Source organism: Equus przewalskii, chromosome 10 (assembly GCF_037783145.1).
Source record: "Equus przewalskii isolate Varuska chromosome 10, EquPr2, whole genome shotgun sequence".
Lineage (NCBI taxonomy): Eukaryota > Metazoa > Chordata > Mammalia > Perissodactyla > Equidae > Equus > Equus przewalskii.
In genome coordinates, this window is record NC_091840.1 from 26,415,210 (window position 1) to 26,438,192 (window position 22,983).

The window sequence follows — 22,983 nt, forward strand, 5'->3', positions numbered from 1 at the left end:
GAAGTGGTTCTGAGTGAGCTTTGGGGAAGCATGGCCACCACCGTCATAAGGCAGGAGGCCCAAGGCCTGTGGACTCTGACGGATGGCTGGGGTCTGGGGACGTCGAAGCATGGTCGTGAGGGCGCTGGGAAGGATGGAAGGGAGGCAGCCAAGGGAGGGGAGGCCCTCAGGGCTGTGGGTTCCAGTGAGTGTGGGGAGCAGAAGCAGGGTTTGAAGACCTGTGAGCATCTCTGCCACCCAACTCAAAGGGGCCCCAGGGGCCTTTCCAGAGCAGGGATCGGAGGGAGAGGACCAAGTCTCCTGGCGGGAAGAGAAGAAGGTGAGCACAGTCCGCTGAGTCCTTCTGCAGATTCAAGGGACCTCAAGTTCTAATGGGGACCTCCAGAGATGACTGCTTGCAAAACACCTTGGAGCCGGGTACCTGAGTGTGGTTCACCCCCCGAGATGTGCTCGTCCTAGACCCCAGATCCTGTGGATATGTTACTCTACAGGGTAAAAAGGACTTTGCAGATGAGACTAAGTTGGGATCTTGAGATGGGGAGGTTATCCTGGTTCTCCAGGTGGACTCAGTGTAGTACAAGGATCCTTCTAGGAGGGAGGCAGAAGGTCATGGAGGAGAGAAGATGCTACACCACTGGCTTTGAGGATGGAGGAGGGGCCATAAGTCAAGGAATGTAGGCGGTTTCTAGAAGCTGGAAAAGGCTAGGCACAGATTCTCACCATATTAGTTTCCTGTGATTGCTGTAACACATGACCTCAAATTTGGTAGCTTAAAACCACAGAAATTTATTCTCTTACAGTTCTGGAGGCCAGAATCTGGAGATCATAGCGTCGAAATGCAGGCCCCTCTGCAGGCTCGGGGGGAGTCCGCGCTCTGCTGCCTCCAGCTTCGGGCGGCTGTCGACTTTCTCTGGTTTGTGGCAGCATCATTCCAGTCTCTGGCCCACGGTCACACTGCCTTCTCCATTCTCTGTCTTCTTGTCTGTCTGTCCATGTGTCTCTCTGATAAGGATACACGTGGCTGCATTTAGGGCCCACCTGGGAAATCCAAGAGAAGCTCCTCCTCTCGGCATCCTTAGCTTAATCCCACGCTTTTCCATATAAGGTAATGTGCACTCTTTTGCCATATAAGGTGCTATTCTCAGGACCCCGGGATGAGGATGTGGACATATCTTTTGGGGGCCACTGTTCAGCCCCCTACACTCACCTAGAGCCTCCAGGAGGACCCCGCCCTGCCGACACCCTTAGTCCTGTTAAGATCTGACTCCCAGAACTGCAGAATAAACTCACATTGCTCAAGGCTGTGAGGTTGGTGGTAATTTGTTACAGCAGCCGTAGGAAATGAACGCACTGTATTTACTGACATGAAAAGACACACTGTCGAGTGACATTCAGGCAGGACACTAACCCGGGTTATGGTAAGAACCGCTTTATATCACAGAAGTCTGTGTGCCAGGCTGCTCTCAGGGGAGGGCACCCAGCAGAGGGGCCGGGACAGGAGGCAGGCTCGGTGGAGGCCCAGAGCAGTGTGGCCGCTTGTCACCCGCCCATCCACACTCTTCCAGAAAAGATTTAAGGACAGGCCCTCCCCGCCGCTCCCCCCTCAAGTTCTCTTCCCTTCTCCTCCTCCCTCACCTGCCTCACTTCCCCACAGTTCCCTAGAAGCTAGCTTAAAGCCAGGCCCCTGGGGGAGACGACGAGGGGGCAAGATGAAGATGGAGGGAGGGTGACATGGGCCATCAAGGATGATGTTGGGAGACCTGGGGACTCTGGAGGGGGTGCCTTGCCTCTTAGCACCAAGGAAATCGGTTCTGGGAGGCGACCCTGCTCCCACAGACCCGTTTGACTTGAAGCACCTCATCCTGGCCTAGATTCCCCATCTGCTTGTGCTAAACCCCACATCCCCCAGGGGGCTGTGGGGCACCAGGCCCACTCCCTCACGAGTCAGGAGTGCGGGCCCCAGGACCCGAGGCCGCCCCTTGCCCACGGCGGTGGATTCGATGAGCGGAGCACTCTGTCAGCCTCCTCGCATCCACCCCCACCAGCCTCACCCAACCCCCTCCCCACTCCCTTTCTGAGGTTCCCCCTCAGAGTCCCCAACTTCCTGGCAAAGGTTCTCCAGCTAGGCTCTCCCAAGAAAGCCGTCCACGGCCAGATGGGAATGTTTCCAGCTCACGGTGAGGCTCTGAGGAGAGACACTAAGAGGTTCTCCTCTGTGCTCAGGTACTCACTCTCCCTGAGGCCTCAGTGTCGGCAGAAAACTAAATTATCCATCCAATTCAAAAGTGGAAAACTTCCATTCATATAAAAATTCTTTCATAGCAGATTGGGGGCTGGGGCTGGGGAATGGGAAGTGACAGCTTAATGGGTACGAGGCTCCCTTTTGGGTTGATGAAAATGGAACTAGATAGGGATGGCAGTGGTACAACATTTGACTATCCTAAATGCCTCTGAATTGTTCACTTTAAGATGGCTGTGTTTATGTTGTGTGAATTTCACCTCAAAAAAATTATTCCTTTCTTTTCAACGAAAATGGAGCGTTGACTGTGTTTCACATACTGTTGAATGTCCTGGGGACATATTGACGAGGAAGACGCCCAAGATGCCCACCCCACAGAGCATAAGGTCTAGTGAAACATACAGGTAAGAATAATACAGTGATGCAGCTGAACTTGGCACAAAAGTGGTGATCAATAAATGCTTGTTAAATAAAATATAAATGGATATAGGAGCTCTTGGAGGTCTATGTAACCCAGACTGAGGATCACAGAGGAAGTGGTATCTAAACGAACTCTTGAGAGATAAGTAGGAGTTAGCCAAGTGGGACTGTAAGATGTGCAAATGCCCAGAGGTGAGGCAGCTTCCAGGAACTGAGAGATGTCCTGTGTGGCTGGGAACAATGTTGGAGGAGTGAGGGGTGTGAAACAAGGCGTGAAGAGCGGGCAGGAGTCGGCTCCAGAGGCCCTTTGAGTCATGCTAATATTTGTTCACACAGGCATTCTTTCTGCCAACGGTACCTGGATTTTCCTTTAGGGAATTTACTCATCCACCATTCTCAGCTGTGCAGTAGAATGAGTAGGAAGTGAGGGGTCTGGAGTATTTATTACCTTTATGTGAGTAAAATTCATTATAGATAGGTGATAGAGAGAGATAGCTAGATATCGATAGCTAGAGAGATGTAAATAAATAGATAGATATAGATAGACGTTAATAGATAGAGAGAGACAGAGACAGAAAGAGACAGAGGTGATAGATAGACAAGAACTGGTTGTTAAACATTCACCAGCACACCACTGTCTGTAGAGGTGGAGGGATATGACTCAAATCTGATATAAAAATCTATTTTTTTTTAAAGATTTAATTTTTTTCCTTTTTCTCCCCAAAGCCCCCCGGTACATAGTTGTGTATTCTTCGTTGTGGGTCCTTCTAGTTGTGGCATGTGGGATGCTGCCTCAGCGTGGTCTGATGAGCAGCACCATGTCCGCTCCCAGGATTCGAACTAACGAAACACTGGGCTGCCTGCAGCGGAGCGCGCGGATTTAACCACTCGGCCACGGGGCCAGCCCCTATAAAAATCTATTTTTTACATCCGTCTGGGCTCCCTGAGTTCCCAGCCAACACCAAAACTGTTTATTTAATAAGGGGAAGTTCCATCCCTCCTTCCACCATTAGGGACCAGTTAGATGAGGGGGTGTGTGGGGCCTGGGAGCGTGGCTGTGTTCATTTGCACCTGGATCTCAGCGTTCAGTGGAACTAAGCCGAGAAACGCATCGCAGTTCCATCTCTGCTAAGCTGCTGGCAGAATGATGTTGAAAAGAGAAGATCGAGAGAGCAGGAGTCCTGGGTGCCCGGAATTACTCTGGAAGACGAATGTGTGATCTGGGCACAGAGCCGCTGTGACCTTCAGAATGGCTGTGCCAGCACATCCAGGGCTGGAGGACCAGGCTGGGGTCTGCACAGACCTCCTGTGAAAGACACTGCAGAAGGCAGCCCGTGGACGGGGTGGACGTGTTTGCGGCATCCAACAAAGGTAATTTTTTAGGATGGATTTGCTCCGCAGAGGCAAAGTAGATTTGTAATTATGCAGTTCACTAATGAGACTAACGAGACCTGTTGTTTCCTGACAACAGCTGTCCCCACCTTCTTACTGACAAAACTCGGGTTTGTTCTGGTGTCAGCAGTCCTGGGCTTTGTGCTCTTCCCAGCCTGGTGGGGTAATCATGGTTGGTGTTTCTCTCCTCTGGGCAGCGACTGATTTAAGAAATGAACCTGAGAGGAAGCCTGTGGAGGTGTCTCTGGGAAGGACTTTCTCTTCTTCTAGAAAGAACTACTGGGAGAAATGCCCCCATTCTCTTTGGGTGTGGTGGTCCCTGTGGGAGGCTGGAACTGCTGCAGCCCCTTTGCGACCATGAGGAGACAAAGCAATATGTTGTGTGTGGGGGGGGGGGGTGGATATCTAGTCATATCTGTCATCCTGGAGCAGATCCCTGGAAGAAGTGGGCAGTGAGAGGAGCCCAAGGGGCCCTGGGGTTGGCTGAGGGGAAAGCTATGACTTCTGGTGACAGTGATGCTGAGGGACCTCCGAGGAGCCAGAAAGGAGATAAAGCGAGTAGAGGAGGTACTCCTGGACAAGACTGTAGTATTGTGCACCAGGTTTGTAACAACGAGCACAGAGAGAAGTGGACAGGCAATAGATATCTTGGAGGCAACTTGGTGATCACTTGGATAGAGAGGATGAAGAAGAGAGGCTTCACAGATTTTCCTTCAATAAAGGACAAATTCCTCCCCACCATGGACCACACAGCACTGTCCACCACGGCTCCTGCCCATCTCTCCAGACACATCTTTCCACCTCGCCCTCCTTGGTCTCTAAAATACGGTCCGTCATGTTAATCTTTTGGTTTCTCAGAGGTTCCTTTGCACTCTGCCCTCTGCCCTCTGCCCTCATCACTCGCCCGCCCACCTGCCAGACTCCGGCTCACCTTTCAGCCTGCTTCCTCTGTGCTGCTCTGGTCCGGCTCGCTCACCACCCTGTGCCTCCTCAGCCCCTCTCCCCGCCCATGATAGTACTGAGACTGCTGTGTCCAGCCTGCGGCTCTGCAAGTGCCATGGGGCTGGGATCAGCTCCCAACACAGCACCTGGCCCCCAGCAGGTGATTCACAAACACCTGTGGAACGATGGACTGAGAGCCGATGAGATGAGTGACGGGGGGCCCTGGTGGCCTAGAAAGAGCTTTGGGTGGGGGAGGTGAGGAAGAGGAGACTGGGGGTATAGAAACACTTTAGGGTGTCTCGCTCCTTCCAAAGGTGCACCTACCACTTCTCTCCTTCCCAGGACTTCACTGCCAAGACCCTCATTGTCCCTATGCTGCTGCTTTCTCTGTCTCTCTCTCTTTTTTTTTTTGTGAGGAAGATTGGCCCTGAGCTAACATCTGTTGCCAATCTTCCTCTTTTTGCTTGAGGAAGATTGTTGCTGAGTTAACATCTGTGCCCATCTTCCTCTATTTTGTATGTGGGATGCCGCCACAGCATGGCTTGATGAGTGGTATGTGGGTCCGTGCCTGGGATCTGAACCCACCAACCCCTGGCCACTGAAGCAGAGCACGGGAATTAACCACTATCGTGGTCCCTGGTTTCTCTTTTTTACCAATTCATTTCCATGGGCCCATGAACCTGCTCTTCGAGTGTCTCCATTACAAATCCCTTAGGAGGCAACGCATTTGTACACCTCACCTCCCAGTGCCACCGGCAAAACCTACTGAAAGACTCATGCGTGCTCGCTGTCCCACCTGCTCACCTCCTCGTCTCTTCAACCTGCTCCTGCGGGGGCTCTGTGCACTCTGCTTTGCTGAGTCTGCCCAGGTCGGCGTCACTGGGGACGGGAGACCTCAGGCTCCTGGTTTTCCTCCTGGTCACAGGCTGCTGGATTTCATCTCCTTTACTTGTTTTTCCTCCACTGCCTCTAAATGTAGTGGTGTCCCCGGCCTGGGCCCCTTTCTCTGCCTGCTCTCCACCCTGGTGATCACATCCATTCCCATGGCTTTGAACCCCATCTTTATACCTACGGCCGCCACACTTAGAACTCCAGCTCTGAGTTTCAGTCTGCTTACCTGGTGTGTCCAGTCACAGGGTCGAATTAATACCTTTTGAAAAAAACTTAGCATCTTGAATTTAACTTCGTTCAAATAGAATCTTGACCCCCGCACACCCTGTGCCTCCCCTCTCCTCCCCCATCTCTGGCAGAGCACATAGTGGGTGTTCAATATCATTTGTTGATGGTGGATGTGATATTGTGATATAATAAGATCTATATATTTTATCTTTGTCTCCTGTTCCTGGCACAGAGGTTCTAAAATCTTTCTAATTTCCTGAGTGACAGAATCATCTTTTGTTATAATATTTGGTCTCAGTCTCTAGGTCCTTGGGTTCTCCAGAATGATGAGTGTCTTGTATGCTAATGAGAAGACTGGTGGCTGGAGGCCCCCAGACAGCTTTGGGATGGGGGCTGGTCACCAGAAAGACCAGGCATGACTAGAAGGTTGGCACCTTCAGCCCTACCCCCAGCCTCCTGGGAGGGGAGAGGGCCTGAAGATTGAGTTAATCACCAATGGCCGATGATTTACTCTATCATGCCTACGCAATGGTATCTCCATAAAACCCCCTAAATAATGGGGTTGGGGGGTTCAGAGGGCTGGGTTGGTGAACCCGCTTCTTGGCGGCCCGGGGTTCACCGGTTCGGATCCCAGGTGAGGACGTGGCACCGCTTGGCAAGCCATGCTGTGGTAGGTGTCCCACATATAAAGTGGAGGAAGATGGGCATGGATGTTGGCTCAGGGCCAGTCTTCCTCAGCAAAAAGAGGAGGATTGGCAGTAGTTAGCTCAGGGCTAATCTTCCTCAAAATAACTAACTAACTAACTAACTAAATAAATTGTAGGGCACCCAGCTGGAGTCAGAGAATTGGTTGGTGTGGGACCCTCCCCCGTACACACACATATTTGGTGTCGGAAGTGTTCTGTGGGTAGAAACAGATCACAGCCGTGAGTGATTGCGAGGCAGTGGTGCTTCCTGCTTCTGAGAGCTCTGGCCGCTGACCTGGTTTGGGGAACCAGACCAATCGCTGGGCTGAACTCTCCGCCTTCAAGCTGACCACTGGTGCCCAGCTCTGAGGTTCTTACAGAGCCAGGGGGTGTCCACAGAAAACGGTTTACTTATGAGCAACCACATCTGTTTTTTTTAATTGTGGTAAAATATGCATAACATAAAAGTCACCATTTTAACCATTTTAAAGATTTTACTTTTTCCTTTTTCTCCCCAAAACCCCTAGGTACACAGTTGTATATTCTTCGTTGTGGGTCCTTCTAGTTGTGGCGTGTGGGATGCTGCCTCAGCATGGTTTGATGAGCAGTGCCATGTCTGCGCCCAGGATTTGAACCAACGAAACACTGGGCCGCCTGCAGCGGAGCGCACGAACTTAACCACTCGGCCATGGGGCCAGACCCCATTTTAACCATTTTAAAGTGTACAATTCAGTGGCATTTACTACATTCACAGTATTGGGCAACCATCACCATTATCTGGCTCCAGAACATTTCAGCACCCCAAAAGGGAAATTCTGTACCCATCAGCAGTCAGTCCCAATGCCTCCCAACTCCTGGCAACCACTAATCTACTTTCCATCTCTATGCGTTTGTCTGTTCTGGACATTTTGTATAAATGGAATCATATATTATGTGGCCTTTTGTGTCTGGCTTCTTTCACTTGGCATCACCTTTTCACGGTTCATCTGTGTTACAGCATGTGTCAGGACTTCCTCCTCTTTGATGACTGAATAATATCCCATCGCGTGGATATACCACGTCTCCATGTCTGTTCTTGAAGGAACAGGAGTAGAGAAGATTCTCCATGGCAGGTGTATGCTGGGGGCTGGGCAAACACAGCCAGGAGCACAAATGACACTGGGCTTCTGGGCAGTGGGGAGCGGCTGCAGCCCCCTGGAAAAGCCTTTTAACCCTGCCTTGTCCCCATCATTCAGATGGCTTATCCAAACGTCCCAGGGGAAACAGGAGGTCTCCTGGTCCAGCAAGGGAGGCTGTGGATGGGTGAGCCCCTGGACACCGTCTCCAGCATCCCTTCTGTGCCCACTTGGGCTTCCCCAGCCCAGCAGGGGGCGCTGGGGCAAGTCTGGTTCCAAGAAATGGTCTCCTACTTGGGATACTGGTGAATTTCCACCTTTCAGTGTTTTTTTCCTCAGCTTACTTCCCAGGTATTCAAGTGACGGGAACTTTGCGTTTGGGGAGTGCTAGACCGTTCCGGTTCTGGGCTGCAGCCAGTGGGAGTGTGTGAAAGACAAATTCCCCATCTCAGTGGGGTCAGAATGGGTCTGACAAGCCTTCCAGCTGATGCTTGTGCATCCCAGGCTCAGGATGCTCTACAAGACCCTCAAGTTCATGCCCAGAGCGGGAGCGCGTCCTTTCTGCAGACACTAGAGGGCTGCCTCCCAAATGATCGTTGCTAGGCTGAGCGCTCCTGTCTCTTCTTTGTGAATCCATTCAGGAGAACCAACCTGAGTGGTGGCTTATTCTGTGGGCCACACCCGTAACATTTCGTTCATTCATTCATTCAACGAAACTTTGTCCTATGCCGGGCACCATGCTGGCATGGAAGTTACAGCGCAGACTAAGACGTGGTCCCTGCCTACAAAGGCCTTGCATTCTGGGTGGGGAGACACCTAATCCCACTCCAGCGAGGAGGGAGCCTGGAGGGCGGAGCAGGACGGGTTCCCAGGTCAGGGAATCAGGAAGCCGAAGGCAGCAGCAACATTTTTCTTTTTTTTTGGGAGAGTGAAGCAGAGAACTGAACCGGAGCATCATGATTTGGTCGTAGGCATTTTAGCCTTCTATATTTTTTCCATTCAACATTCAAGAGATGAAAATAATAAACTTGTTTCTGGTTCTGCTATGAAGGTCTATCTTAGGTCAGAAAGAAAATGTCCTCCCTAATTAGTCCATTATGGAAACGCACAAGCGGACTGTCCACAGAGAAAAGGGAGAGCTGTACGGCTTTAGTTTCGGGATAAGTGTGCTCAACTCTGGAACAGCTTCTACAAAAGCTGAGAAGACACCGCCGAATCCACTTCCAATAGGAGGAGCCGTCTGGCTGGAATCTTTGGGCAAGCAAAGGTGTTTCTGGGTGCGTCAGGGTCTGCAGATACGGCTCTGAAGGCTCCGGGGCGTAGGTGGTCAGGAAGTCCTGGGGGTCACCGAGGGCAGTGGCTTGAAACCCTGGCCGCCCCTTCAGAATCGCCTGGGAGCTTTTAAAGCTACCACATCTGGCCCCACTCTAGTGACTCTGATTTAATTAGGGGGCACTCAGGTGCTGGTACTTTTTAAAAGCTCCCCAGATGATTCTAATGTGCAGCCGGTGCTGAAAACCCCTGGCTGTGGGGGGAGGGGCAGCAATGTGCAAGAAGAGGACGGGGGCCATGCCAGCCTTGACACACCCCTATGCGCAACGCCTGGGGAGAGGAGATGGGGACGGGGCTACCAGAGAAGTGGATGGAGACCAGGAACAGGCATACCACAGGAGCGGGCCACATGCTGCGAGAGATGGAGAAAAACCTGCACTGGATGTGCCATTTAGGGCCAAGCCAGTCACTGGCGGCGTTAGCAGGTTTGTCGCAAAGTGACGTGTGGGCAGCTGGATCAGAGGGTGCGAAAGAGTGAGATATGAGTCGGGACTCTGGAGGTGAGAAAACGGACACAGAGAATGCAGACTGACTTGGAGGCGAGGAGAGAGGCAGTAGTTGTCGATGGAGGGGGGACGTGGGGTCGAGGGCAGGCTTTAGCTGTCTGTCTAGGATGGGGGAGACGTGAGTGTGTCTGAATGCTGATGGAAATGGTCCAGTTGAGAGGAGGTGGTGAGTGTTTGGGAGAAGAGAGACATAATTGATGGTATCAAGCTCCTAAGAAGGTGGAAGGGGAGCGAAGGGTGGGGATCAAACACAACGGTGGCAGCACAATCTTAAATCAGAGTGACACCTCCTCAGTTGTACCAGATGGAAGACGGAGAGGATGCGGGCAAGAGAGGAAGGGCGGCTCATCGCACTGGGTGAGTTCCAAGAACAGTCGTTCACCCTTGCTTTACTCACCCATGGGGTTACTTTCAAAGGCTCGTGGCCTTGACATGCTCCCTCTCTTCCATGAAGACTCTGGTATTTCTCTTTCCTTTTGTCTCCACATGGCAGCCAGACCTGGAGCCACTGTCCCAGTGATGGGTGAGCTGGTGGAGGCCTGGCCGTCCTCTCTTCCTGGTCCACCTTCTTCACCTGTGGCTGTTGGGTGTTGGGTCAGTCAGCCAGCAGTGACCCCATGGCTGAGACCCTGGAGAAGCTGGGAGGTGAAGCCTGCCCTGAGGCTCCTGGCCTGAGCTCCGGTCTCAACCAGGATCTATCTCACTAGGGAGTCTCTGCAGTGGGGACAGCCCCTTCCCACTAAGGTTGATGAATGGGTACTGCACTGGGTCCCGTTGCCCTTGTCTTGTGTGTGTGTGCTCCTTCCTTGGGAAACCCCAAGGGGCAGAGGGTTAGTCACAGGGTTCAGGCATCGAACTCTCACCCTGACACCCTAACGGCCTCTGACCTCAGTGGTGGAGTCTTTGCCTCCCTGATCCTTTCACACCTGAGGCCGTGCTGCGAAGGTCGGCAGTTAAGGTCACTGCCCATGGATTGAAACTGGAAGGTATGGAGGGGCCACTCCCGTGGATAGGTGTCTCCTGCCCCGACTTCATCTTCCAGCTCACTCCCACCTCCGTGCAGCTGACTCAGAGTTAGGAACAGCCCCTCGCAAATCTCCTTTGGGGAAGCACCCCCGGCCCTCTGCCTTGATGCCCGCCGCTGGGCTCAGCGTTACAGAAGCATCGCCCTCTGGCCCATCACTGGCAGGAAGTCCTCCTGGTGGCTCCTGACAAACGGGCCTGGCCCATTTCCTGCCCCTGTTCTGTGTCCAGCTGTGTCCCTAACCATCCCACCGTGAAATGGGCAGTAGCTTTCAATCTCTCACCTGTTTTGTGCTCATCGAAGATGCCATCAATGCTGACACAGTAGTTGGTGCTTACGTTTTTAATGGGCTGCAAGCCAGAGCAGTGCCTAACCAACAGGTCTCCTGTGTCCCCTCTTCCCATAGCTGTGCACCGGGTTTGTGTGGTTTGTTTGGTTTCTCAAGTCCCCACCCCAACACCTGCCCCAAACAGAATCCAAAGTGCAAAAGAAGCGTGTTTTTAAATGAAGGGTAAAATCAGGGCCTCCTTCCTGGTGGTGGTGTAGGCGTGGGTCTGAGATTCTCCCCCTGAGTCGAGTCCCGCTTGGACTTGGGTAGACTTGCTCCTCTCCGGCCACCCTGGCTGTCTTCCAGTCCTCAAATGTTCCGTATCACCTCCCGCCATGCAGCCCTTGCAAGTGCTGTTCCCTCCTTGCCCAGTTACCTGTAAGTCATCCTTGAGGGCTCAGCGTGACGTTACTTCCTCTGGAAGCCCTTCCTGACCCCTGCTCTAAACTGAACGCTCTTCCCTGGCATCTGAGCCAGCCAGCTGTTCAGAGTCTACTCCAGCGACTTCCCATCCTTCACAGGTAGAGAGAAAAGATGGGGCAGGGCAGGGGGCTGGCCTTGTTGCCTGAGGTCAATCACCTGTGTATTTCCTTTAAGCTCCCTCCATCAAGTGTCATTTATATTTATTTGTATATTTGTCTATTATCTGTATCCTACACCAAAATTTCTTCTTCTTTTATTTTTGGTGAGGAAGATTGGCCCTGAGATAACATCTGTTGCCAATCCTCCTCTTTTTGCTTGAGGACCATTCTCCCTGACCTAACATCTGTGCCAATCTTCTTCTATTTTGTATGTGAGATGCTGCCACAGCATGGCTTGATGAGTGGTGTGTAGGTCCACACCCAGGATCTGAACTGGCAAACCCCAGGCCACCAAAGCAGAGCGTGCAAACTTAACCACTGTGCCACTGGGCTGGCCTCCAAAATTTCAGATCCATGAGGATGGAGGCTATAACTGTTTCCACCACCGTCCCGGTTCTAAGCACAGCAAGGGCACACAATAGCTCCTCAAAAATGTTTGCTCAGTAAATACTTGAAAAATCCCCCTTTGCTGTGGGTCTGTTGATGGTGCTTTCCTCTGACCCCACACTGCAGGCCTCTCTGATGATGTCGCTGAAGGTACGGGCCGGAACGGTCCCAAGCGTTCCATCTCAGACTCTAAGGGGGTCTCTGGCAGCATTCTTGTTTCTGACTCCTCACTTGTCGTGAGCTGAGCAGCTGCCGCTGGCCTCCCCGACCCTCCCTGCGTGCCTAGAGCATCCATGTATTGCTATGTAACAAACTATCCCACAAGTTAGTGGCACCAAACATGTGATTTGCTCCCAGTTCTGTGGACTAGGAGTTGGAGCAGGACTCAGCTGGGCTGGCCTTCTGCTCTGGGTGGCGTTGTCTGGGGTACTCACTCAACCACATTCAGCCGGTGGCTGGGCTGGGCTGGGCTGGAAGAAAAGGCCTTCACCTTCCTGGAACTGTGGTGCTCGTCCAGGTGTCCTTTACGTGTCTCTCTCCAGGGGGCTTCGGGACCGCCTCCTGGCATGGTGGGCTCAAGGGAGCTGATTTCTTACCTGGCGGCTGGCTTCCAAGAGGGCGCCTTCAGAGGGCGGCGTATGTGGAAGCTGCAGTCTCTCAGGCCTGACCCCGGAAGTTAGACAGTGTCACTTGTGCCACATGGTATTGGTCACAGTCAGTTACGGGATGAGGCAGACCCAGGGGAAGAGGATACACAGCCCGTCTCCCTATCAAGGGAGTAGCAGAGGACCTGTGGCCGCCTTTACCCCACCATGACGCCTCACTTGGCACTGGCGAGCCAGAGGTGAGAGCCTCGGGCCCCATTTGGAAGGGCTTTCCTCTAGGATCACGTGTGGGACTTGCCCATAACTGCTCACTTGAGGGCTAGGAACTCTAACTTGAGAGCAGGACTCAAGATGGACACATTCCTGGGCAAAGCAATGGCCATTTCTCCTTCACAGTCATCTTTATCTCATCCGTCCCCTGACCCTTGACACTGGTGTCAGTGTGGAGAGTGAAGGGTTTGGAGGCATCAGCAAATATCAGCATGGGTGCTTGGATCAGGCAGGTGATGAAGAACTTGAACCCCTGCTAAGGGCTTCCACACACCAATATTGCTTCCACTCACAGTCCATGGGCCAGAACTGGTTATGTAACCTCTACCTGATGTCAAGGAAGGCTGGGAAATGTAGGGAGTACACATAACTGGTGTGCACTAATGACCTCTGCCACACCTTCTCTTCCTGCCTACCTTTGAATGTTGTCACTTGGAGTGATGGCAACCATTTTGTGACTGTGAGGAGAAGGTCAAGAGAATCACAGAAAGGCTGGCCTGAAGCCCTAGTGTTGTGGAGCTGCTGAACTACCCTGGTACCACCTGTTCTTGGACCCCTTGATATGTGAGATGCTTTTATTTAGGAGTTCTGCTGCTGTTTTTTTCAGCCAAAAGAAACTCAACAGATACAGTAGCTAGTGCTATGAAGAAAATAAAGCAGGGAGAAGTGTAATGTGACTGGGGGAGGGGATGACAATGAGCTGAGTGTGTGTGTGTGTGTGTGGGACAACAATGGACAAGGAGGTAAGGGACATCTTTGAGAATAGAAGAGACCATTACGGGCAGAGTGATTTGGACAGAGAAAGCACTACATGCAAAGGCCCTGAGGTAAGATCACACATGGCGTGTTTGAAAGGGAAGGCCAGTGAGGCTGGAGCAGAGTGGAGGGAGAGCGGGAAAGGATGACAGAGGGGCTGGAAGGGGCCAGAAAGGGCAGGGCTTTGTATATTAGGTCAGAGCTTGACTTTCTTAAAAAACAGGCTCATTGATGCATAATTGACAAACAAGATGCTGCCCTTATTTAAAGTGTACTTACATGTCTGTCTTCTTCCACTCAGCGTAATTATTTTGAGATTCATCCATTTGTTGCATGTGTCAGTAGTTTGTTCCTTTTCATTGCTGAGCAGTATTCTATTGTATAATACGTTGTAATTTGTTTAAACATCCTCCTGTTGAGGGACCTTGAGGCTGTTTCCAGATTCTGGCTATTATAAACAAACTGCTGTGAACATTTGTGGATGAGTCTTGTGTGGATATATCCTTTCATTCCTCCTCGGTAGATACCCAGAAGTGGAACGGGAGATGTATTTTCCACTTTAAAAGAAAGAGACAAACATTTCACAGCGATTGTGCCATTTTATGCCCCATGAGCACTGTCTGAAAGTTGCCCTTCCTCAACATCCTTGCTAACTCTTGGTATGGCCAGGCTTTTGAATTTTAGCCATTCTAATTAGTGTGTAATAATATCTCATTGTGGTTTTGATTTGCATTTCCCTAATGGTTAATAACGTTGAGCATCTTTTTATGTAATTGCTTATTCATATATCTTCTTTGGTGAAGGGTCTGTTCAAATCTTTTGCCCATCTTTTCATTAGGTCGTTTGTTTTCTTATTATTGAGTTTTGAGAGTTCTTTATATATTCTGGGCACAAGTCCTTTATCAGATATATGTTTTGCAAATATTTTCTCCCAGGCTTTGGTTTTTCTTTTCACTCTCTTAACAGGATCTTTTGCAGGGCAGAAATAACATCAATTTTTTTCTTTCATGGATCGTGCTTTCCGTGTTGTATTTAAAAACTCATTGCCAAACTCAAGGTCCCCTAGATTTTCTCCTGTTGCCTTCCAGAAATTTTATAGTTTTGCATTTTACATTTAGCTCTTTGATCCATTTTGAGTTAACTTTTGTGAAAGATGTAAGGTCTATGTCTAGATTTTTTTTAAAAAGATTTTATTTTTCATTTTTCTCCCCAAAGCCCCCTGGTACATAGTTGCATATTTTAATTGTGGGTCCTTCTAGTTGTGGTATGTCGGACGCCACCTCAGTGTGGCCTGATGAGCAGTGCCATGTCTGTGCCCAGGATCAGAACCAGCAAAACCCTGGGCCACCGAAGCAGAGCGTGCAAACCCAACCACTCAGCCACGGGGCCGGCCCCTAGATTTTATTTTTTTTAAACATGTTTTGTATATGGATGTCTAATTGGCTCAGCACTGTCTGTTGAACAAACTGTCCTTTCTCCACCGAATGGCCTTTGCTCCTTTGTCAAAGATCATTTGACTCTCCTTGTGTGTGTTCATTTCCGGCTCTGCATTCTGTTTTTCGTTGCTCTGTTTGTCCATTCTTTCATCAATATCATGTTGTCTGGATCACTGCGGCTTTATAGTAAGGCTTGAAGTGGGGTGATGCCAGTCCTCTGACTTTGTTCTTCAGTATCGTATTAGCTGTTCTGCTGTTTTCGCCTTTCCCTATAAACTTTAGAATCATTTTAATCAGTATATACAAAATAGTTTGCTTGAATTTTGATTGGGATTGCATTGAATCCATAGATCAAATTCGGGGGAACTGACATATTGACAATATTGAGTTATCTGATCTATAAACATACAACATCTCTACGTATATTTGGATTTCCTTTGATTTCTTTCATCAGAGTTTTGTAGTTCTCTGCGTATCTATCCTGCACATATTTTATTAGATTTATACCTAAGTATTTTGTTTTTGGATGTGAATGTGAATGGTTTTGTCTGTTTAATTTCAAACTCCAATTGTTCATTGATGGGATGAAGGAAAGCAATTGACTTTTATATGTTAACCTCATATCCTGCAGCCTTGAGCTTTCTGTCTTTTTTTTAAAGATTGGCACCTGAGCTAACATCTGTTGCCAATTTTTTTTTCTTCTTCTTTTTCTCCCCCAGTCCACCCAGTACATAGCTGTATATTGTAGTTGTGGGTCCTTCTAGTTGTGGCATGTGGGATGCCGCCTCAGTGTGGCCTGATGAGTGGTGCCATGTCCGTGCCCGGTATCCAAACCAGCAAAACCCTGGGCCGCCGCAGTGGAGGGCGAGAACTTAACCACTTGGCCACGGGGCGGGGCCCCAGCCTTGAGCTTTCTGATGGAGACAACAGAAGTCCCCGAAGCCCTGGCCTTTGGTTGTTCCCAACCTTCCCCAGTGATCTTCAACTTTTGGAATACTAAAGAGCTCATCATACATAGAAAGGGTAACTGCTATTTTATAACATTTTTGCTTCAATTATGAATGTGACGAGGTGTACTGAATCACAATGAAAAATGTATTTCTTACTACGTGTTGAGTCAAAACATTTGAAAGCCCTGCCATAGAGGACTTTTCTTCCTCCCGGATCACAGGGTAAAGTGGGCTCAGTTCAGCCCAGCCCCTCCTTCAGCACCTGCCTCCTAAAAGCTCATCCGATGCCACCAGCCCCCCTACGCTGGGGGGGTCGATCAAGTCTTCCAGCTGTTGGGCTCAGTTCTCGACTGCTCTGGCCACCCAAGCCCTGCCGGGTGACTTTACTCTGAGACCATCTTGACCGTTGGTTTCCATCAAAGAGTAAAAACAACAAAGAGGACCCACTCCAGGGAAGCAATTAACTGCGTGGTTTAGGAGAAACTAGAAGGGGCAGGTCGTGGTGGTCGTGCTAATTAAGCACTGACCTCCGGCCTCCTGGATTAGGTAGAATGAGTCTGCAGGTTTGTACGTAGTGACAAGCCCCGTTGTTTACGGGGCAGGGAAGTCCTCACTGGGGTCTGGAATCTGAGTCACTAAAAACCCTTGGTCCTTTATCAGCCTCTGCTGATTGGAGGAAGTTGTGACGAAGCCAGTGGTCAGTTTTGATCCTCCCAGGCAAGCGCTGCCCTCCGTGGGAAACTCCTCCTTTTCCCTCTCTGGGCAGCCACCATTCCTCATCCTCTTCCTTTTTCCTCCCTCCCCTTCCCATGTAACTTCCGTAACTGTGAGAAAGTAGAGGGCGGTCCCTCGCCTGTCAGTCAAAGCTTCCAGAGCCATTGCTCTGCCAGCCCCGCAGTCACTTCCAGGAAGCAGGCATGGTCTATGTCCCTAGCTCCCTACTACCCTGTCCGGCCTCAGCCCACTCTCACGTGGGACAGTCACCCCGGGCCCACCTGAGTGCTCCAGGTGGAGCACAGGGCCTCAGTGTGGGCTTCCCACCCTCCTACCCCTCACCTCTTTCCACATCTGATACGCGCCACCTTTCAGAGTCTCAGTGGCACAGTCCAGTCTTAAAATTAAGTGCAAACTCCTCACCACGGTCTGAAGCCCTGCAGAGTCTGGTTCTGCCTACCTCGGCAGCCGCGGGTACAGCTGCTTCTCTCTCTTTCCGGGCTCTAGCCACACCGGCCTTGTCACTGACCCAGCTAAGAGCCTCCTGGCCTCTGTTGGACTGTTTCCTCTGCTTGATGGCTCTTCCCCTCCTCGTGTGCCCACTGGCCTCCTGGACCTCATCCCTGCACACATCGCTGCAGCTGGATTCTCGAGGATGTGGTTAGCTGTTCCACACTCGTCTCTCTACCTCGATTCCATACCTGCCCACGGCAAGGACTCCACCTGGTTTGTAGCCCCAATGCCTCGTACAACGCCTAGCAGGTGTGAAGTTGGTTTTGACTGAGTGAATGAGTGTTGAAGGGCAGCTCCCCTTCCCGGGGGCTGGCCCAGCACCCCGTAAAGTCATCTTGGTGTTTGGTGTGCTGTGAATTGTACAACGACTCATCTTCCCACTTAAACCGCCTTCCCCCCCAACTCACCTCAGTGTCTGGGCCTCAGTCTTGATGCGGACTTGGGGCTGTGGACTTGAACTCATCCCCAAAGCTCTGGCCTCTCCTGACACTGGCCTCCCCACTTTCCTTTCATTTGTGAGATGGTCACTGTCCAGGTAGGCGAGTTCAAGCTCCTTTCCCAGCTGCCTCGTTTGCCCAGCTTCTCGCAGGGATGGCGGCCATCAGCAAGCTCTGCTTCATGAACCCGAGCACATCCTCTGCGGCTCAGAGCATCCTACCAACTTCTTCCCGGGGCTTGTGGGCCTGGCTCTGTCCAGCTTGATCGGAGCTGCCTGGCCTCCTACAGAATCGCAGGGATCTCTCAGAACCCTCATCCGTCTTTCCCTAACGTGGCATCAGTTGACTCCAATTCTAGAAGCAGAAGCTAGTTCACAGTGCAGACAAGCTCAGGGTCTGCAAAAAGGCCCCCCTACCCCACACCCAGCTAATTGTCACTGTGGCAGATGCCATGGATTGCCCACCAAAAAGCCACTCACAACTGCTTTCTCACCTTTCCAGACGCCCTTGCAGCTAGAGTCATGTGACACGGTCCTGGCCATGGGGCTGCAGTGGGGAGGCCCCTGGGGAGGGTGTCCCTCCCTGAATAAACAGACCTGGTTCCAAGGGCTTTGGCCCTTCCCCCTAATCTGGGTCTGGAACAAGGATGTATCTAGGGGAGCAGCCATCATCGGATATTAAGGACAAAAGCCACATGCTGAGGGTGGCAGAAGAGGAAAGACAGGAGCCAGGGCCTCGAGGAGTCAGCTAAGCTGCCTTGGACTTCTTGTTCTCTGAGAAAAGCAATGTCTTAAGTCTCTAAGCCGCACTGCTCACTCAGGGTCTCCGTCAGGCGCCGCCGAAAGCACTGCTGACTGATGGTGATTTCAGCTGTGTCTCTTTAACCCTCAGGATCACTGGACCCTCCTGACAGAACGCCTGTGCTGTGTCTCCCCTTCCCCAGCAGCCATGGCAGCGACTCCCTCCGCGCAGTCACCTCCTCTGGACCGTTGTCTCAGTTCATCTGCACCAGTGCCAGCTGCGATGGTTCCCATGGGGCTAGAGCCACACTCCGCTGCCAGCCCACCTGGGCCTCTGTCACCCTTCCCTGCTGCTGGTGCCTGAGGCTCAGGCACCAGCTGACTCTGGGTCCCTGGCAAGAGAAGTGCTGTCTTCGTGGTTTACTGTGGGGTCCAAGCGTGGGCTCTGTGAGGTGTAGATGGCCCTCCCCTGGCCTCTGGACTGCCCTGCTGGCACTTTTTCTGGCCTTGTCCTGCAGTAGAGTTTCTTGGATGTTTTGAGCAGAGGGAATGGCCTGAACAAAGGTTTGGACGGCACGGTACATAGGGTCAACGACTGCTCTGGTTTACCCAGGACTCAGGCGTCTCCTGGGGTGCAGGAGTTTCAGTGCTAAAGCCAGGCCAAGCCAGGATGGCTGGTCACCCTAATGGTCCATCTGGAGAATGTCAGTAATCTGTGCAGCTGGAGCAGGCAGGGTGAGCAATGAGGCTGGAGAGGTGGCAGGGGCCGACCTCAGAGGGATCCCTGGGCGTTTGATGCTGACCAGGAAGGGCCAGTGAAGAGTCTGGGATGGGTGTATAGGACTAGGGCTGCTGGAATTACTACAAACTGGGGGTCTTAAGACAACAGAAATGTATTCTCTCTCAGTTCTGGAGGCCGGAAGTCTGAAGTCAAGGTGTCGGCAGGGCTGCGTTCCCTCTGAAGGTCCTAGGGGAGAACACCCTCCCTGCCTCTGCCACCTGCTGGGGCTCAGGCACTCCTGGGCTGCGGCTGCATCGCTCCCATCTCTTCTCCATCTTCACGTGGCCTTCCCCTCTTCCATGACGAAATCTCCCTCTGCTTTTCTCTTATAAGGACACCTGTCGCTGGATTTAGGGTCCTCTTGGGTAAATCAGGATGATCTCATTTCAAGATCCTTGACTTAATTCCATCTGCAAAGACACTTTTTCCAAATAAGGTCACATTCCCAGGTTCCAGGGCTTAGCACGTGGACATATCTGTTACGGGGCCACTATTTAACCCCTGAGGCAGCCAAGAGACATGTTCAAGTTTGCAATTTGGAAAGATTACTCTGGAAGCAGAGAAGAGGGGACGTTCAGCTGTTAAACATGATGTCACAGAGGACATCCTGGGGAGAAGCCGAGGCACGCATACATGAAGAGCAGCCTGGGGGGCACGGTGGATCCCACTGGGGCGCTTCCTTCCACCTCTAAGGCTGTCCACATGACTCCCGAGCCTACCACAGCCGCCACAGTCTGGGCCTGTCCCTTGCAGACTCCAGATTGCTTCTCGCCCAGGGTCACTGACGGGCCCAGGGATAGATGGACCCTCCCTCACCTGCCTAAAGCTGGTCTTCAGAGTCCTGGTTTCCTGTCTTAGGACTAATGTCTCTCTCAGCTATGACTGACACCAGGAATATTTGCCCCTGCTCTGCAGGGCCATGCTCTGCTCCACGGGATCATCCATTCATTCCTTCAACTTACCTCGGTTGAGGGCATGCTGGTTGCGGGAACCATGGACCCATCACAGCCCCTCCTCTAGGGGTTCATAGGCCAGTCCAGGCAATAGATGAGGAATGAGTGATTTCAACACCACATAAACTACGCTCGGGTGGGTCACAGGCAGGCCCAGGAGGGTCCTCAGGCCAGGCCATGCTCACAAAGGGCCTTAAATGTGGATTTTTGACATCATCCCCAAACCATTTTACACCCACAGACACAGGGCTTCGTCCTGACAGTGTTGAACGTTTAAACCTTGCCACACATTTTGTAACCCAGTTTTGGCTTTTTGTTTTGCTTTTCACTTTAAAAACGACATGAGGTTGGGGCCGGGCCCATGGCAGAGTGGTTAAGTTCACACACTCCGCTTCAGCGGCCCAGGGTTTCGCTAGTTTGAATCCTGGGCAGGGACATGGCACCGCTCATCAAGCCATGCTGAGGCAGCATCCCACATGCCACAACTAGAAGGACCCACAACTAAAAATATACAACTATATACCGGGGTGCTTTGTGGAGAAAAAGGGAAAATAAAATCTTTCAAAAAAAAAAAGCTACATGAGGAGCCCCCAAAATGGGAAGTGGCTTGGGCCTTCCTCAGCCTCCGAGGTCAGGAGGCTTCCTGAAGGCTGCAGCTCCTGAGATGGTTTGGGAAGCGGTCAGCCAGGAGAAGATGGACCTGCAGGGCACGAGGAGTGTCCCTGGCAGAGGGCGGCATCTGTGCCCGGCCGAGCGGGGAGGGCTGTGGAGCTTTTACAGGCCTGAGACAGCAGTGTGGCAGCTTCCAGAGTTTGAGAGAAAGAAGAGCTGGCGACAAGACTGCAGAAGTAAACTGAGGCAGAAGTTCATGATGTGCAGGTGAAAGGCTTTGGCCTTCCTCTTGAAGGTGTGGGGAAGCAATCTTCTAGCCAGAAGTCTTGAAATAATGGTCAGTCAGGAAAAGGCCTGCTTCTCACGCCCCAGCCCAGTCATTGCGCGTTTTGTATGTTGGAACGGGTACCAGGGGGCGTTTGGTTTCACAGAATGTGTGTCCTTTCTCAGCAGCATGCTGGTGAGCAGAGAGGCCCAAGAGTCAGAGGCCTTCTCATTTCTCTCCACCTAAAGAAAGAAAAGACTGAGGCAGAGAGGGCAAGGGACCCAGAGCGTGAGGAGTTGAGTAGCCAGAGGAAGCTTCTAGGATGGGGGGGCTTGAGTGGGAGGGAGACCATGCCCCTGTCCTGGCATTTTTGCTGATCCTCCGGGCTGGGAAAACTGGCAATGGGGCCCCTGTTCTCCCCCAGCAGAACGGAGGGGCAGAACCGCCGCCAGCCCCACCGCCCCGCCGCCTTCTGGCTTCTCTACTCCTGTGTTTGTCTTGGCTGAGAGCTGCTCAGGGCTTTTTGAAGCTGATTCCATCAAGGCAAAGCTGGAGGAATCGGGACACTGGATCAGAGAGGAGGGAGCTGGAAGGGGCCTCAGATGGGGAAGCAGAGGTGGTTGCACCGTGAGCGGCTGGTTGACCAGAACCCAAGGCTCCTGACTCCTTGCACAGTGCTCAACCCAAGCACCACGGAGCTTCCCCAGTGGGTGAGGGTCTGACCCAGGGCTGCAGTCCCCTGAGCTCCTGCTGCCCACCTTCTCCAGGAAGGCGTTTGAGGGCTGGAAGGTGCCTGCAATTGTGCTGTACCTCAAGTTGTGTCTCCTGTTCTTGCTTCATGATATACAGACCCGCTCAGACACTGGCACTCCAGCTTCCAGGGACTCGGCCCCACCAACAGGCCCCCCTGGCTGGGCTTGCCCAGTGCACTGGGCCATGCCCCACCACAGCCAAGCCCGCAATTGTCAGATGTGGATTTGGCACTGCCTCCCCCAGGCCCAGCGTGGACCCTCCCACGTTCTGCTCTGCACAGATGCCGACCAGTCATGTGTGCCACAGCTGAAGGCCTCCCCTGTTGGCCTTCACCATCTGCTGAGGCCCCATAATTATTCCAAGGCCCGGTGCAGTCTCACTCCGAGGGGAGAGTTCCAACAGCCCTGTAATGTAACCCAGGCCCTCGGCTGCTCGGCAGGGGGTCCCCAGCTGGGTAATGAGCCGCCAGCTTATTGAATTCCCCGGCTGGGTCTGACTGATCACTGCCTTAGCCAGGTGGCCCAGGCCCTCTGAGAACCCATCTGAGCACCCTCGTTAAGGACTCCTTCTCCCCGGCACCCCAAATCCTGCTCTTCAAATCCTTCCTCCTCCCCAGATGTGTTTAAATGACAAAGATCAGTGCAAGGAGGCTCCCAGGGGGCTGGCCTCCCCCATCTATTCAGGAGAGAGTGTGGCTGCCTCAGGTCTGGGGCCCCAAGCCGGGTGGCTCAGAGGGGCTGCTGGTGGGCCTTTGCTGGGGCTGCCCTATGCGGAAGCAAGACCTGCAGTTCCCACCCCCAGCCCGTCTCCACCACTTGCTGACTTCCTTCTCCCCTCCCCTTTCTGGAGGCCCGGGCCCCTGGAGGGAGGGCCTTGGCCCAGGACGCTGTGCTGTGGGCCAGGCCTTTCCAAGGAGACGTGTAGGAAGCTGCCTTCTCTGCGCCGTCTTGCAGACTCCTGCTCAGGCGTCAAGACCCGCCCCATGTCACGTCTGCATCTGCGCAACAGCAAACCCAGGCTTCCCTCCCACCTGCCCAGCTCTTGTAAGACCCCCACAACAGCATTTACTTGTCCTATCATGCTTTTGCCTGCTTGTTTTCTGGCCAACACGGTGCCCTGTCTGTGGG

General features: G+C 52.2%; 1 long non-coding RNA gene across 3 annotated transcripts; it reads left to right on the top strand.

Moving 5' to 3' along the window:
- The first annotated feature begins 800 nt into the window (after positions 1 to 800).
- On the top strand, positions 801 to 7,730 carry LOC139074061 (uncharacterized). 3 transcript variants are annotated; one of them, XR_011523386.1, is made up of 4 exons: positions 801 to 1,105; positions 2,539 to 2,643; positions 2,996 to 4,030; positions 7,326 to 7,730. It is a non-coding gene; the product is annotated as an uncharacterized lncRNA (long non-coding RNA). The 3 variants fall into 3 exon arrangements; XR_011523384.1 differs by lacking the exon at positions 801 to 1,105 and having other exon boundaries at positions 2,427 to 2,643; positions 3,386 to 4,030; XR_011523385.1 differs by lacking the exon at positions 801 to 1,105 and having other exon boundaries at positions 2,510 to 2,643.
- The last annotated feature ends 15,253 nt before the right edge of the window (positions 7,731 to 22,983 follow it).